This window comes from Xyrauchen texanus, chromosome 16, assembly GCF_025860055.1.
Source record: "Xyrauchen texanus isolate HMW12.3.18 chromosome 16, RBS_HiC_50CHRs, whole genome shotgun sequence".
Classification (NCBI taxonomy): domain Eukaryota; kingdom Metazoa; phylum Chordata; class Actinopteri; order Cypriniformes; family Catostomidae; genus Xyrauchen; species Xyrauchen texanus.
This window is the reverse complement of record NC_068291.1, coordinates 29,476,879-29,493,441: the sequence shown is the minus strand read 5'-3', so window position 1 is coordinate 29,493,441 and position 16,563 is coordinate 29,476,879.

The window sequence follows — 16,563 nt, the reverse complement described above, 5'->3', positions numbered from 1 at the left end:
TGGTCTTCATTCATTCGAAATGTCTCTACAAGAGATGAAAGCACCACACAATAATCTCAACGTAAAACAAAAACCTCAACTATAAGGTAACATTAACTCACAAACAATGCATATAACAGAGGAACGTGGAACAAACATTTTAACACCTTCATAAGATGTCTTCAAAACATCACCGCAAGGCTCATTTACAACACGCAAAAATGTATCGAACCATCCGTAGAATTTTTTTTTTAATACAGTAAAGTATGACAACATATTCAAGCTTCATTAAGATGATAAAGTTATGCACAAATTAAATATTTAGCAGATAAACGCTGAACTTAATATATGCGATAATTTTTCACAACATGATGTCAAAAACGTTACACAACTCACCATGCTCTCCGCTATGCTTGTCTCATTGTCAATAACTCCGCCCCTCACTTCAGGTTCTGGCGCTGGGGTTCTGAAACTGGTGGTGCTGCGGGTCTGCAGCTGGATATGTCTCGGTTCGGCGGCATCCTATTGGAATATAGAAGTGCTCAGAGCCGAGAGAGAGTTGCGACAACTCCATTGACTCCAATGGAATGTTTTTTTTTACAGCAATGGCGACTCGTGGAGCCTCTCAATAGTTCCCGGAAGTAGCAGCAAACACATGCCGTGCAGTAGAGATGAAGCAGAACAAACCGTTTGCGATGCACTTTTAAAAGGTGAGACGTTTAAAGAATAATATTATCTTATTCTGTATATTATCAGTACATCTAAAAAATTTTACTTGTAAATTAAAACCTTATAGTTGAGTATTACTCATTAAATTAGGAGATAAGGGATGTTATCGGATAACTAACAGATTAGGCAAGGATTGGAGCTGGATAAAGTTAGTAACGAACACCCTGTTCATTGTAAAATCTGTTCTCTTGATTCAGTTTCATCCATCGTTTTTTAAAAAAAGTAATATCGTAATATATTATTACAATTTAAAATAACTGTTTTCTATTTTAATGTATTTTAAAATGTAATTTACTCCTGTGATGCCAAGCTGAATTTTCAGCCTCATTACTTTTGAACGGCAGTTTATATACGAGTATGCTTAAGTTGTTTTAAAGCTGAATATATTGTGTATATGAATAAGTATTGTAAGAATTATACATTAGATATATAATATTTATAATACATAAATAATTATATTACTATATATAGAATTGTAAGAATTGTAAACAATAAGCTTCATTTCACAAAATTTTACATTTACGTAACTGCTGCTAATAGTTCATATTCATTGACCCATTGTGCGGTGCGAGCTGGAAATCACCTGTCACCAGCCTGTCTCTGTACTATCTGAAAAGTCATAAATATGACATTAGTTACCATGAGATTAGTGAAAACAATGAACATGAGGTAACATAAAAAGGCAACAGAAACCCTAGCCTGAAATAAATTGAGGCAAATAACGGTAAGCGAACACTAATCCTCAAATATTAGCTGATTTGATCTTTAAAAAAACAACATCGCTGTGACAACATACTCATGCTACATACATATGTCGGTGTGTTACATAAATATATAAAATAAATGCATTTATTGACTACTAATTACCAGAAATCGCAGTTCTGTCACTCTACTCTAACAGTTTGAAATGCCCGCCAAAGCACTTCCTGGAACTATCTGAAGTCTACGTGAATCATGTGACGATCAAGCATTTAGAACTTCCGTTGTCGCAACTCTCTCTCTATATGGCTCTGCTATCGTGTATGTCTATGAAAGATGAACGAGCCAATGAGACTCTGTAATGGGCGAAGCGACATGTATAGCTCCGCCCCATATGTAGCCCCGCCTCATTCTGCAGGCTGCAGCCAGGTCCATGGTGTGAAATCAGTGGGAGGAAAAATATTTCTTGCTAAAGTTGTCTTCCTCTAGGGGCGCTTGGCAGCTCAATGAACCGCGTTTAAATTTTAGGTCCTGCAAGCACAGGTACAGTTGTAAACACAGTGTTACAACTGTCTCTGCTGATCACCTTGCATGTTTGCCTGATTTTCTCATTTACGTTACATCCTCCTAGCATGTCCCAAAATGTTTCTTTTCATGGTCGGTTAGGAATAATGATTTGTTTACAATGAGAAAGGAGTAATACACTGAAAAAAATCACCCTCCTAAGCAGACGTTCTCCAATAATTTTGCATTAATATGGACTAGTTCCTTCAAATTTCCCATGCAGAGAGGATGCTAATGCGAATGTGCAGACTGAAAATTACTGTTTCAAATTGCATTAGAAGGAAAATATTCAGTGTTACAACTTTACTTAATCTATCTTATCCTATGATGGCAGATTGTTTTTTGCACTTCTTTATGTCCAACCTTTTAATGCATACCCCTTATGTCTGTTGGGAGGTTAACTGTGGTTGTTATACAGTAACTGCATGTGTGGGAGCACTAGATCTCTTTGTTTGGGTGTTACTACAGTGTTGCATCATCTTTTTTTCACCACCAAACACACATAGGAAGGTGACATTTTATGGGTGCAGGTTGAGGGAGGAAGATAAGATATCAATTTCAGATCAAACTTTTCATTCGTGAAAACTAAAAAAAACTTTCTCTCAAGCTGAAGTTAGGAGGTGTGCTCATGTCTTTATGTAACACTGTGGCCACACACATTCTTTCACAGACTGTCTCTCAGCTATCTGAACCACTTTCTGCCATTTTCTTGTTGGTTGAGCCCCTGCAGTGTATTATGTTTCACTTCTACTTTGTTTCTGGCAGATGGAACCAGAGGACAATATACAAACACCTACACTTTCACTCTCACAGTTTTATATGTGGCTCACATGCAGATGCAAACATTTACGCAGCTGGCAAATTTAGGGGTGTCATTTTAACAACTGTTATCTTACAGTTTTTCTCAATTGCCAATTGTCTTAAAATCCTCTAAACTGTAAGTGCAATTGTCACAACCAGAGGCGGCAGCCGATTTTGCCGGGGCTTCAGCCCCGAATGTTTTGAGTGTAGCCCCGAATGTATTTTGAAAAGTTGACTGACAAATATGAAACCGGACAATAGCCTATGTAAACCCCCGAAATCACAAGTTGCCTTATTTCATTGTGCTTTGGCTTTGCACATACTGCATACAGCCTGTAAAAATAGACATAGGCATAATCTAGCCTATAGAATAAGTTCCTTTGCTGTCGGTAGCCTATGGGCGACTCCGTTTCTTCCTCTCTGTTGAATATGCAGCAGGTAGGGGAGGAGCTGACATCAACTTACTTTACTTAGTGGCGAGTTAACAGCAGTTAGCAGGAAAGACAGCAAAAATGAAGCAAATGAGGCTTCTAAAATTTCCGAAAGAAGTCAGTGGGTAAGAATTCGCATTTGTTTTTGTCCTTAAAGTCTAAAGATCATCATCTGGCTGGCTTTCACCCACAGTAGGCTAAACCTCAAGACATCTGCTACTGACTGAGATCATATGTTGTAACCTCTAGCCTCGTGGTTAGCGCATCTGCCTCTCACGCTGGAGACCTCGTTTCAAGTCCAGTTTGGAGTATAATTTTCTTGTTTATCAGGTGTTATTTTCTCTAAGGATAACCAATAAGCGTTAGCATAAAATGTATGTGTGACTTGTTTTGTGATATTAGTTTGTTGTAAATATACACTTTGAGGGTAGCAAAGATGTGCCAGAATCAGGCATGGAAACTGGTAACAATTAATCAGTCACTTTACTTTAGAGAAAGTTAAAAGTGAAACATTTCTTATCCCAATGATCCTAATGAAAGGATTTTGACAGATGAACATGGAGAATTATATACAATTCGATGCCATGGTGTGTCAATGAACTTAGACTAAAGTCATTCATGTATTGCTTCAACTTAGGATCTTATACATCATTTTGACTATTTATGTAAAAAATTTAAATTATTTTACTTCACTTACTCACTATAATATAACTCTTTTGTGATGACTTTATTGTAATGTACATGTAAATTCAAGAATCATGATAGATCTTAGGGCAATCCCACTGATCTGCTCTTCCCAATACATTTTCTTCAATGGTATTGGTCTACACTTTGAAATATGTAGCACTTGATGAATTAGTTGTTTGAAGCTGATTTGCAATAAGTTATGTGCTGTATCTGTTCTTTTGCATCACATATGATTCAGGGAGGAGAGAGGATGTTGAGGATAGAACTAGAGTGGAAGATTTAGGAACTGTAGAAACAGGCCCAGCAAGAGCAGAACTCAAAGAATACCCTCTCACCAGCTTTGAACTACAGAGAAGTGGTTGCTAGTGTGAAAATAAAATTGTCTGGGCTAAGCCCCGGATGTCCTTCAATGCTGGAAACGCCTCTGGTCACAACTGTTTTATGAGACATCACAACTCTATTGCATGTCTGCAAAATGTAGTAACTCACCCAAAACATTTAATTCATGCTTCAAAACCTAGTTGTGTTAGTTGGCCAATGCCACCAAAATTAAACATTTCGTTTTGGTATCATGTGAACCATACTAGTCAAAATATTTTGATGTTTTTTCACCATGGCAGTCAACCCTGGAAATATTTGTTGTATACAAATGTCATTTTTGTTCTACTTTTTTGTTGACACTGACTGCTTACTGTACTATACAAGATTGTCAGTTCCCCGTCTGTCACTCACTTCGACGTTGTGTCGAATGAAGCGACACTAGGGGACTTCTTTGAAGGGCTCGGTTACCTCTGAACTTGAGAAAAGTCCAATGTGAAATTGGCAGACAGAATTTGCATGTCCCCACCCCAAACATACAGGGATAAAAGGAGGGAATCATCACTTACTGATCCACTCACCTCTGCAGAGCTTCTGCTGCACATATCAGCGGCTTTCTCCTTCTCTGCACGGCAGTGCAGATTTGCCCCTGGGCGCTTCAACAGCGCTGCTAAAAGAGAGTATTTCTTAAAAGAGTTTATTTTCTCTAAAAGAGCATTACACAGCTGGTGTTTAACGTCCTTTTCAGGACACGTCTTTATAAAGATATCCTTCCGCCCCTGTGTAGTTCCTGGATGTGGTCAATTTCTCTCCGATCCTGACGGTCACAGGCGCTGCCTCGTGTGTCTGAGCAGCAAACACACCGAGGCAGCATTTGTGGATGGTTCGTGTTCTCACTGCGAGAAACTTACCATGGTAACGTTGCGGTCGCGGCTTTCCTTCTTAAAGAGGAGGACTCCAGCCACCCCCAGTGTCGCTCCTTCTTCCACATGATTGAGGACGACCCGGCTGGCGAGGGAGGTGATTTGGGGATGGCAGCAGGCTCGGTTTCGCCGGGTAGATCCCCCTTCAGTTCCTTTCTTCCCGGAGGTACATGATGAGCTGACGAGGTCGTGGAGGGCACCTTTCACTGCCCACAACCGATCTCCTCGCTCATCCGCTCTCAATACCCTCGACGGTGGGGTGGCCCACGGGTACTCGGCGGTCCTCCAGGTGGACAGAGCGGTTGCTATCCACCTGTGTCCCGAGAAGCGGGATCGCCCAGTGCTCCCCTTCAAGGCCTGTAGGATGACGTCGCTACTGACCGCCAAAGCCCACAGCGGCTCTGGACAGGCCGCCTCTGCCCTGCATGCTGAGGACCTTCCTGCGATGCCAAGGCACTCAAAGATCTGCACTTGGGTAGTCCTGACCCCGACGAGTTCCCCCGTCTCCCAGTTCGGTCTATTTGGCGACACCATTGAAGACTTCACCCAGCATTTCTCAGCGGTGAAGAAACAGATGGAGGCCATTTCCCACATCATGCCTCGCCACTGTACCAGCGTGGGCCATGAGGTCCCCCTCCACCTTGAAGGTTTATGTAGCCTCCATATCGGCTCAGCATGACGCAGTGGATGGTAAGTCCCTAGGGAAGCACGATCTGATTATCAGGTTCCTTAGAGGCACCCGGAGGTTGAACCCTCCCAGGCCATGCCTATTCCCCTCATGGGATCTCTCCGTGGTCCTTTCAGGCCTTCAGAGACCCCCCTTCGAGCTGCTAGAATCAGTCGAGCTAAGAGCCCTCTCCTTGAAGACGGCCTGCCTGATAGCGCTCGCTTCCATCAAGACGGTTGGGGACCTGCAAGTGTTCTCTGTCAGTGACGCCTGCCTGGAGTTCGGTACGGCAGACACAAATGTCATTCTAAGACCAGGACTGGGGTACGTACCCAAGGTTCCCACAACCCACTTCAGGGACGAAGTATTGAACCTGCAAGCGCTGCCCCGGGAGGAGGCAGACCCAGCCTTTTCGTTGCTGTGTCCGGTACGTGCTTTGCGTACCTATGTGGACCACACGCAGTGCTTTAGATGTTCTGAGCAGCTCTTTGTCTGCTTTGGTGGACAGTGGAAAGGAACGTTGTCTCCAAACTGAGGCTTTCCCACTGGGTCATTGATGCCATCGCATTGGCCTATCACACCCAGGCCGTGCCTGCACCCTTGCGGGTTCGAGCACACTCAACAAAAAGTGTGGCATCCTCGTGGGCACTGGCCAACAGTACCTCCCTAGCAGACATATGCAGTGCATATGTCATAGAACTCGGGAATGCAGAACGTCCGATCGGGTGTTCCACTTGCAAATATCGACTTTCCCCTCCACTGAGGTGATCACGTGAGCTCTTTCCCCTAGGAGAGTCCACTAGATTGGCGCTCCCTGGATGTTCTTCCTCCCTAGCATTCTGGTCCACAAATTCAGCAGAGGAATTCCCCAACCAGACCCATTACGTGTAATAAAATGACTATGTACTGGAATAGGTGCTCCACAGGATGGGCCCTTGTGTGGATTAATCCCCCTGTGTGTATCCCCCTACGGGCGGACCCGCGTCTCCCTTGGGCAGTCCCCGCTGCCCCCTAGTTGCCGTGTTCATAGCAACTCCTCCCTCGCAGCAGGTAGGATGTACCACCACGCCATTCCCATGTGTGGCCTGAAAACCCATGTGACGTCACCACTTTACCTCCCCACAGCCTGGGCAGGTGGTGGTCTCTGCAGGGTCTTTTCCCCTTGAAAGAATAGGAGTTGGAAAAGAACGCCTTTCCCGATGCGTGTGATAGCGTTAAGATGACCACAGCTGCTTTAACTCTATGCGAGAAACATAGAGAGATAAAAGGCACGGCTGGAGCGGCCTGTTCCCATGCTTAGCAAGCCATTTTTTGGGTGTAGGGAACCTAAAATTATGATGATTTTGATGGGGCGTTGGGGAAGGGTACGTGCAGTCTGATGCAGCCTGTCGCTTTGGCGCGCAACTGCCTGCCCGCACCTGCATCAGCAGCGCACGTACATGGTTCAGCGCATGGTGTGATTGAATAGGGACCCCTAGTGTCGCTTCATTCGACACAACGACACAACATTTAGGTTACTATTGTAACCTCCATTTCCTGATGGAGGGAACGAGACATTGTGTCCCCCTGGCCACGACGCTGAACCGAGCCACTGCTATGGCCAGACCTTACTCTCGAAGTAAGACCTGAATGGACCTGAATGGACAGACGTATGATTCCCTCCTTTTATACCCGTATGTCTGGGAGAGGGACATGCAAATTCTGTCTGCCAATTTCTCATTGGCCTTTTCTCAAGTTCAGAGGTAACCAAGCCTTCAAAGAATTCCCCTAGTGTCACTTAATTCGACACAATGTCTCCTTCCCTCCATCTGGGAATGGAGGTTACAACAGTAACCTAGACGTTTTGTCTAGTTGAATGCTATTCACACTGAGCTTTTTAGATACCGATTTCAACAGTATAGGTTTACTGGGAAAAGTCAGTACTGTACAATACTGTAGTACATAGAAAAAGGATATGCACATTTGTATGTATATAGTAAATGTATTATGTAAACAGAAAATTCATAATTGCATGTCCATTTTTACAAATGTCTTACATGTAAAGTAATATATTCTGAACATAACATTTCCACAAAATTACATCCATGCAAAAAAAAAAAAAGGCCATCCTATGCACCCAAATAAAATTTAGAAACACGGACAACCTTGGTGACAACCGATGGCCAGTCCGGGCCTGCATGTACGTCTGACAGATTTTGATAACTGAATGGATAATTTTGCATGTGATGGCTCACACAATAAAAGAATGTTTAGACGAGTATGACAATTTCACTGAGAATCAAAGCAAGCCATGTGTATTTAGTTATTGTGTAAATTGTAGACAAATGCACTTACTGTTTTGCACACATATGCCAAAAAATTTGCAATTTTCTTAAATGAATAAGAAATGTAAAACAAGAAACTAATTGTTCAGAGATTTTAATTTATCCATCCATCCATCCATCGTCAACCGCTTATCCTGTGTACAGGGTCGCGGGGGGCTGGAGCCTATCCCAGCTAACATTGGGCGAAAGGCGGGGGACACCCTGGACAGGTCGCCAGTCCATCGCAGGGCCACACATAGACAGACATACACTCACACTTACCTCCACATCCACACCTAGGGCAATTTTTTTGGAGACACCAATTAATCTAGCCTGCATGTCTTTTGGATGGTGGGAGGAAGCCAGAGTACCCAGAGAGAACCCACGCAGACACGGGGAGAACATGCAAACTCCACACAGAAAGGCTGGGGCAACCAGGGTTTGAACCCACGACCTTCTTGCTGTGAGGCGACAGTGCTAACCGCTGCACCACCGTGCCACCCGTTTTTTAACTTAATGCTTTGAAAATGAATTCTCAGTCGAGAATTGAGACAAAGCAATTGAGAGAAACTGTAACACACATTTCCCCCCTCATACAGTACCTACTTCTATGTAGGCCATAAAGCTAAGCACATACATCTGTGGTAATATGGTGACATAAAAACCACAAACCTATTTTAATTCTCAACTTAGCCAGATCTCTTTGCCTGTCTTTCTCAGCTGTTAAACTGGAGTGGAGAACTCTCAAATAAATATGTTTCCTATGTGACAAGCATTCAAGTTAGAGAGAGAGAAAAAAGAAATATAACAAGGTGAATAAAGATATCAACATTCTGTTGTGACATAACTTTCTTTCTTGGAACACAAAAGGAGATGTTTGGCAGAATGTTAGCCTCAGTCACCATTCAATTTAATTGTATGAAAAACAGATGCAATAGAAGTGAATGGTGAGCTAACATCTTTTGTGTTCCATAGAAGAAAGTAAGGCCATGGTTTTGGAGAGCATTTTCCAAAGTCTCAATTGTCAGTCCTGTTCCAGAGTGGATGAGAGCCATTAACATTGGGAATTTATGTGTTTTCAAACGAAAACGTATTAGTGTGCTTGTGGCCATACCTTTTTGGAACAACATAATGGTGAGTAAATGATAACATAAGTTTCATTTTTGGGTGAACTACACTTTTAACTCTGTGTCCTTATCAGTTTCACTAATATTTGCAGTTTAATGAAACCTATTTCATCTTTCATGATATTTCTCAAATACCAAATAGCCATAATAAACCACAGCTCACCTTCCCTCACAATTCCTGTCTTATGTTGTGTCTTAATAATGAGTAGCCTTTACTCATTGGTTCATGCTGATGATTCTCATGGCTTTAAATGTAATAAACCTGTGAATATCTCTTCGAGCGCTTGCATTCTCATCTAGTGCATTAACGGCATAATCTTTATCCCATGTGTGTTTGTCATTGGGTATTAATATGTGTGTGTGTGTTTGTAACATGAGGTGTTAATATGTGTCATGCAAACAAAAACTGAGAAGGTTTCTGAGCGGTTTTGATAATCTAGGTTCGGCTTTAAGCCATTTCAAACCTCTTAATGATTGCCTTTGTGCTCGTATGAGATGTGTGACAGTAAGCCAGGTTCACCAAGAGGACACACTCCTCATCGCTGATATGAGAAGTGTTGGTGTCTGTTATTTGAGCCCCATAATAATTTGGTTGTGGCAGATGTTGGCAGATCGTCTCTGGGGAAAACACAACACAATCCTCTAATCCTTTCCCCTTGGGATTCTGTCTAATCAACCACTATTTATGAAGCGAGCATGCACTCACCCACGCTCTCAGAATTAAAATGTCCATACATTGCAAATTCTTTTAGTTGCATATGACACACTCTTGTGCTCTTTTGCTTTCTTACACATTCACAGTTATATATTTTTTAGGTTCAAAACTAGTTAAAATAAAATAGAATGGGGCCAGAACATAAACAATATTTTTTTTTAATTATTTTTTAGTTGGTTGGCAGAGCATGTGGTGCAGCTGTAAATACCTATAAAACTGAGATCTGGGAATCCCAAAATGATGACCCAAATTCTCAAAAGATCTCAACACTTCACTCTCATACAGGTCATCAAGTGTAATAACCCCCCTCACAATCCACTCTGAACCAACAGAAAGGGGACTTGTCGATACATAATTTGGGGTACAGCCATATGCTTGGGGCAACATTTAAATACATTTCAGAATGAAATACTCTGGCCACTCTTGTCTAAATTATGTGCAAATGTGAAATAATGGGGTGTGACTTAACTTCTCCGATTAGTTTGATAGAAAGTCTTTGCAATGGCGAAATAGGGCAAGGACTTCCTGTTCAATAGAAAACCAGGGAGTGGCTCTTTCAGGTGAAAGCGACCAATGAGCCAAATGCCTAAGACCGAACGCATAATAATAAAACAAAATCTTTTGTGGCCTAGCCCACCTTTGTCAATCGGTCTATGTAGTTTTTGAAATGTAAAGGACATTTACCATTCCAAATGAAGGAATTCGCTATGCTATCATATTGCATGAAAGAAGAGAGATGGGGGATATCTATAGGGAGTGACTGTAGCAGGTAGTTGAATTTTGGAATACAGATAATTTTAATTACATTAGCCTTCCCAGTCATCGATAAATGTAATGAAGCCCACCTGTTCGATTGAAAAACTTTTTATTAAAGGGTCAAAATTAACTCTAACTAAATCACACTAATTTTCTGGAATAAAATACCCAAATATTTAATGCCCTGACTGGGCCACTGGAAGGTGCCTGGTTGAAATGCTGTTACCGGGCAGTATGCTGTCAGAGCCAAAGATTCGGATTTAGACCAATTGACTTTGTATCCTGAGAACTTGGAAAAGGTAATAAAATATAATCTGCGTAATAACGTAATAACGATTCGAAATAATTTATCTTTAATCTGTTTGAGAGAATTTAATTGTAGATGCTTACTTATCAGTGTAATGACTCCCCTGCTCTTACTTGAGCCAGCACTAAAGAAAACATGCCCACCCCTTACACTAAAGCATTTTTAACCCAATCACATTCCACGTGGAGAAAGAAAACCCACTCATATTAACATTTGACATATTGATATAATAGAAAAAAAATTATTGTGTGCCAAAAACAAGATTAAAAAGACCACATTCCCATATTAGTGCGACAATAAAAACCCGAACATCACCGACAGCGTCAATCTATCTAAACTCAAAAGGTATATAGGTATACACCTACGAGAGCCCCACGCAACAAGTTTGCCATCGGATTGTTCAAGTCCTGCAGATATATATTCCTGCAGATATAAAGCCGTTCAGTGTCCTCAGACAGACAAACAAGTGTTCAGTGAGCTGGCTGTTTATGAGCAGATGACGTAATCATTCCAATGTCCCACAAAAATCACTGTCCCACAAAAATTCACTGCATAAAAAAATACACCATCAGTCAATTTTATAAAAGACATCCTTTGTGTAGGCATGTAGATATTTTGCAGGCATCTTTGCATCTACTCTCCATCTGGCCAAAAATTTCAGTGTAAAAGCGATCTTCCATCCATGCAAAAGTTTCTTGAAGGAGTGTTATTGCACAAAACAATCTCCAGCCACTAGGCGGAACCAACACAAACAGAAACAAAAATGGCACCCAGCTTCCTCAGACAGCCAGAGTAAGTACAGCAAGTTAATCCATTCTGGAGCAACATGAGAAACACCAAATGGCTTACTCCAATGTTTTTATGAAGGACAGTGCTTGCTTGGGACACGTAAATACTTTGTGGCCATCCGTAGAATCTATTCTCAGTTTGGCCGGTAACATCAGTGCAAAAGGTTGATGTAAGAGTTTCTTACATTCCTTGGCTCGATCGTGTTTCTCTCTTGACGAATTCGTAAAGTCTGGAAACAAGAAAATATTGTGATTCTTCCAAGAAAGCTTTCCTTTGCTCCTCGCCTCACGCAACACAAGATCTTTATCAGATGATCACAGAAATTTTATCAGGTCCCCCTCAGAAGATTAGTGACTCTGTGAGCTCACTTGATTTACATTTTATGGTCTGTTATGTTGAGCAGACTCGGGAAGAGCTCGTCTAGGAATTTCACCATATATCTGCCTTTTTCATGCTCAGGAATTCCAACAATTCGTTTTTTAATTTTGTCGGCTCCTATTTTCCAAATCTTCCAGTTTTTCCAAAATGTTTTCCACATCAATTTTGGTCGCGAGCAGATTAGCAGATAATTCCCTTTCCGATGACTCCAGATAACTATCCGTTTCTCAACATCTGCCACTCTTGTAATCTACTCAGAGAATTTTGTTTCCATCGCTGTAATCGATCAACGTATTACAGCTAGATCTCCCAAGTCAGCAACAACCTTCGTCAGCATCACAGACATGTTGGACAGTTGACGCTGGATTTCTCCTGCTGCACCGTTAATTCGAGTTCCTGGTCCGCAGATCCATCAGAGGTTTCAGCTCGAGCATGTAAGTGTCTTTTAATGTCAGCAGATCCTGAGGATTTTGACTTCTTTGTTTACCTCAAAGAACAAATATGTAGCTGGGTGTACCGAATCTCACCAGATTATAACTTTAAAATAATTTAAAAACTAGCAAAGTGCACAGAGCTCACCGTTCACACGTCAGCTCCTGGCATGGCATCACGTGACCCCCAAGTTAAAAACTGTTTTAAAAGTATAGCCACAAGATGTATACAAAATAACATGATTTTAGTGTGATAAAATCCCATTCTAACCTTATCAGTGTTAAGTTATATCCAATAATACAACTTGACATTAACGATGCAATGCTTTAAACCCATGAGCGATTTTATCTCACTAAAATCATGTAGAACAGAGGTTTTAACCACACTAGCGTCATCTTAAAGGTGCTGGATGCTTATTTAGCATTGAGACTGTGTCTTCTGATTGGCTGATAAAATAATGTCAACCCCCATTAAATTTGTTTTTGCCAGTGACACAGTCTAGTGTGGTCACAGAGACAGGTGAGAAATCTCAGGACAATTATTTCAGTGAAACATTTTCTGCATACCCATTACATAACAAATTGCTTACAGCACATTTAACACATATCATGTTTACGTCTTGTGACTATACTTTTGAAACAGTGAGTATTTTAATGTTTGACTGGTCCCATTCACTTCCATTGTAAGTGTCTCACAGTAACATCTATTTCTAAATAAACAAGGGATGAGCTAAAAATATTTTCTGTTGTAAACAAAATTCTGCTACAAATGCTGTGGATTGAGCTGAACCAGAGACAGTTTAGCAGAGACAGACCACTGGTGTTAAAATGAATGGGAAAAACTGTAACGGCCAATGGATGTTGCAAAGGAAGTCCCACCTTACAGGGAGAGCCAGTCACCTTTTACATACAGACATTGCCTGTCAATAAACTTGAGAACCTGTATTAGCTGAACCAGCCTAAAAAATAGCCTTTTTTTAAAGGGTAACTAAACCCTAAACCAACTTTTTTTAGTTAATGATCTGTAAGAATGGGGCTTTATTAGTACTGGTCATTGATTCAAGTAATTATATATGGTGTAAAAACGTCTGAGTGCTGCCCTCTTCAGGTTGAACGGTGGCTACTGCAGTTGAATTTTCCTATTGGCTGTTTGCGGTACTTCGTGACGTAAGCGGTGACAGCTGACGTAAGCAGGTTCCAGCTCACCACACCCTTGGTAGGAGCTACCACGCCCATGGCAGTATAAAAACCATCTCGTTTCGTCAAAACCACTGTAGCGAGTCAGGAGTTGGAATTGCGAGTATTGAAAACGATCAGGATAGAGTATTTTAGCCTCTATTTAGCATAGCATTTATATAGTTATTTAGATTATTTTGTGTAGCCTAGGTAGTTAATTAGCATATTTGTTAGTGTAGTATTTTTAGAAGCATAGTTAGTTAGTAGCATAGTATTGCGTCAGTTAGGATAGCTTCAAGTTAGCGTAGATTATCTGTATTTAGTACAGTGGTCAGGATGGTACATAGGTGTAGTGTTTCTGGTTGCAACAGCACTGCTGGACTGTATAGCTTTCCATATAGACTTGGAAATTAGGCGCCAAGGGTTGCACGTCCTTGTTCTGGAAGACCGCGAGTTCCCGCCTAGAGCTGGAGAAGTGTGCAAACTGCATTTTACGCGGGATTGCTTCTCCAACGCAATGGAGGTGGAAATGGGCTTCTCCAAACAGCTCGCGCGAAAAGCGACGCAATGCCAAACGCTGCTCCTCCTGCATGGACTCCACCACCGCAGCGGCGTCTTGAGGTGAGTGATCATATATATTTGAATCACAATTTATGGTTAGGCTAAAGTTAATCCTCTGGGGTCGACAAAGCGCGTTCGCGATGCGGGAGTGTTAAATGTATTGCACCCTTATACATTGTATTACGGTATTGACTACCTGTATAGTTTTATTTGGAGATATGGTTTTGTACATGATGACGTTACACTTTACGTCACATTCTTCTAAGTTGAGAGAACAGCTAACTGATGTTATGTTCAAGTGAAGCTTGCTAAATAAAAATCCTGCTAAAAGGATAAACATCACTGAACAGCGTTTCGTTTGTTTTTCCTGCACGCGAGTGAAGGTGAATGCGCACTCTGATGCTCAACAGGGAGTTAAATCGCAGTTTGAGCCAGCGGCTCGAATTGATATGGCTCCGGCCCTGTGTCTACAGATTCACCCTCCTCCACTTCAGGTGAAGGTGGGGGAGAAAGGTCCTCGACTTCAAAAGACTGCTCCGTGGCAAAGCTACTTGCGTCACTCCAGTTACTCCATTTTAGAGTCTGACAGCAGCTGTCAATTAATCTGTCACTACGGGTCTCAGGTGCATGCCCACTTTTCGAGCATTTTTCAAATATTGCTAGTGGGTGGAGTCAGACTCTGAGCAGGGGTTTAGTTACCCTTTAAAGAAATTATTTAAAGAAGAGTTAAAGAAGCACATTTTGTGATACCATTGACAGACATAGGGTACAATGGGGCTAACGGCACTTTTGATTTTTCAACCAAAACATTAACAACAACAAAAACCACCCCAGTAGTTTCATTAACACCTGTTTGTCAAAATATTCCTGTTCCATGAGAACATGCAATGTCTAACGAGGTGCTCTATTATTTAATCATTTTTAAAATATTGCAAATGTATGTAGCTAATGAGAATCCTTGAAATCATTATATTTATTTAAAATACCATTTTGTAATTTTCAGTTTTGTTCAAGGTGTTTATATTAAAAGTTTTTAACAACTGTCCAAAAAGTAAAATTATATTTTGGATAAAAAAGGTCCCCCATAAAACATTGTTTTTATTATGTGGGGCGAATAGATTTATGTAAATTGTTCAAAGTGGGCTCACATTGACTGATCCCATTATAATGGAGATTAATTGGTTTATAGAATACTTGAGATGTTATGAAATGTCAAATGTGAATAAAATAAACATACATGGTTAACCCTTTTCTGAAGTGGTCATTTTAAATAATTATTATCATAATTTGGTAATCAAAAACATCTTGCTGTCTCAAAAGTATTTGCCTAAGTTGACAAATTTTTCCCTACAACTATTGCCCATATATTTACACAATTTCACTTTTACCAACACTAAGTGTGAAATAAAAGGCTCACTTGCCACCTTAAAATATATATATATTTATAAAAACAATCTTCTGTTATTATTTATTTTCACACCAATTATGTTGCTCCATCAATATTCAATAAATATAAATGTTTCATTTTAATCTTGATACACATTGTGACCAGAAAAAACACATTTAAAGTGTGCCTTTAGCCCAGCTGTACCCTACAAATGCAGGAATTATACAGAAAATATAATAATTGAGTCATAACTAAGGGAGTTTCTAAATGCATTTCAAATCACATTGCGGTTTAAAGCTGCTCTTAAAATTCCCCAAAATATAAATGTGCATATCAGCTTTGGGCCATAGCTTGTGGGGTGAAAGGTGGTCATGTTTCGAGGGATCCACAGGTAAAGGGGGGCCCCACAACAAATTCAAAACTTTATTTTTCAATAAAAAATGGGTCCAGAGCAATATACATTCAGGGGTCCCAGAATACTTTGCTTTGGCCCTGTATGAGCTTAAACAAGACACAGCGTTTGCCATATTTTCGTGGTGTTGCATCAGTGTGAAGTTCTGACATGTAAACTGGAGGCGTATCTGTTCAAGCATGGTGACAAGCATTCACTTCCTGATGAAACCGAAACCATGCTTGCTGACGGGAGGATAAGCACCTCATTGGTCATTCAGGAATTGTTTCTATGACTCCCCAATTACAGTGTAACAATGGTTCCCGTCTCCATCATTAGTGTGAGCAAATCTCATTAAGAGAGACACGTTACAGAGTATAACTGGACAGAGCTGGAGAATGGCAACAAATACCAACAGGTAAATCAAAAGAAGAAAAAAGGGAA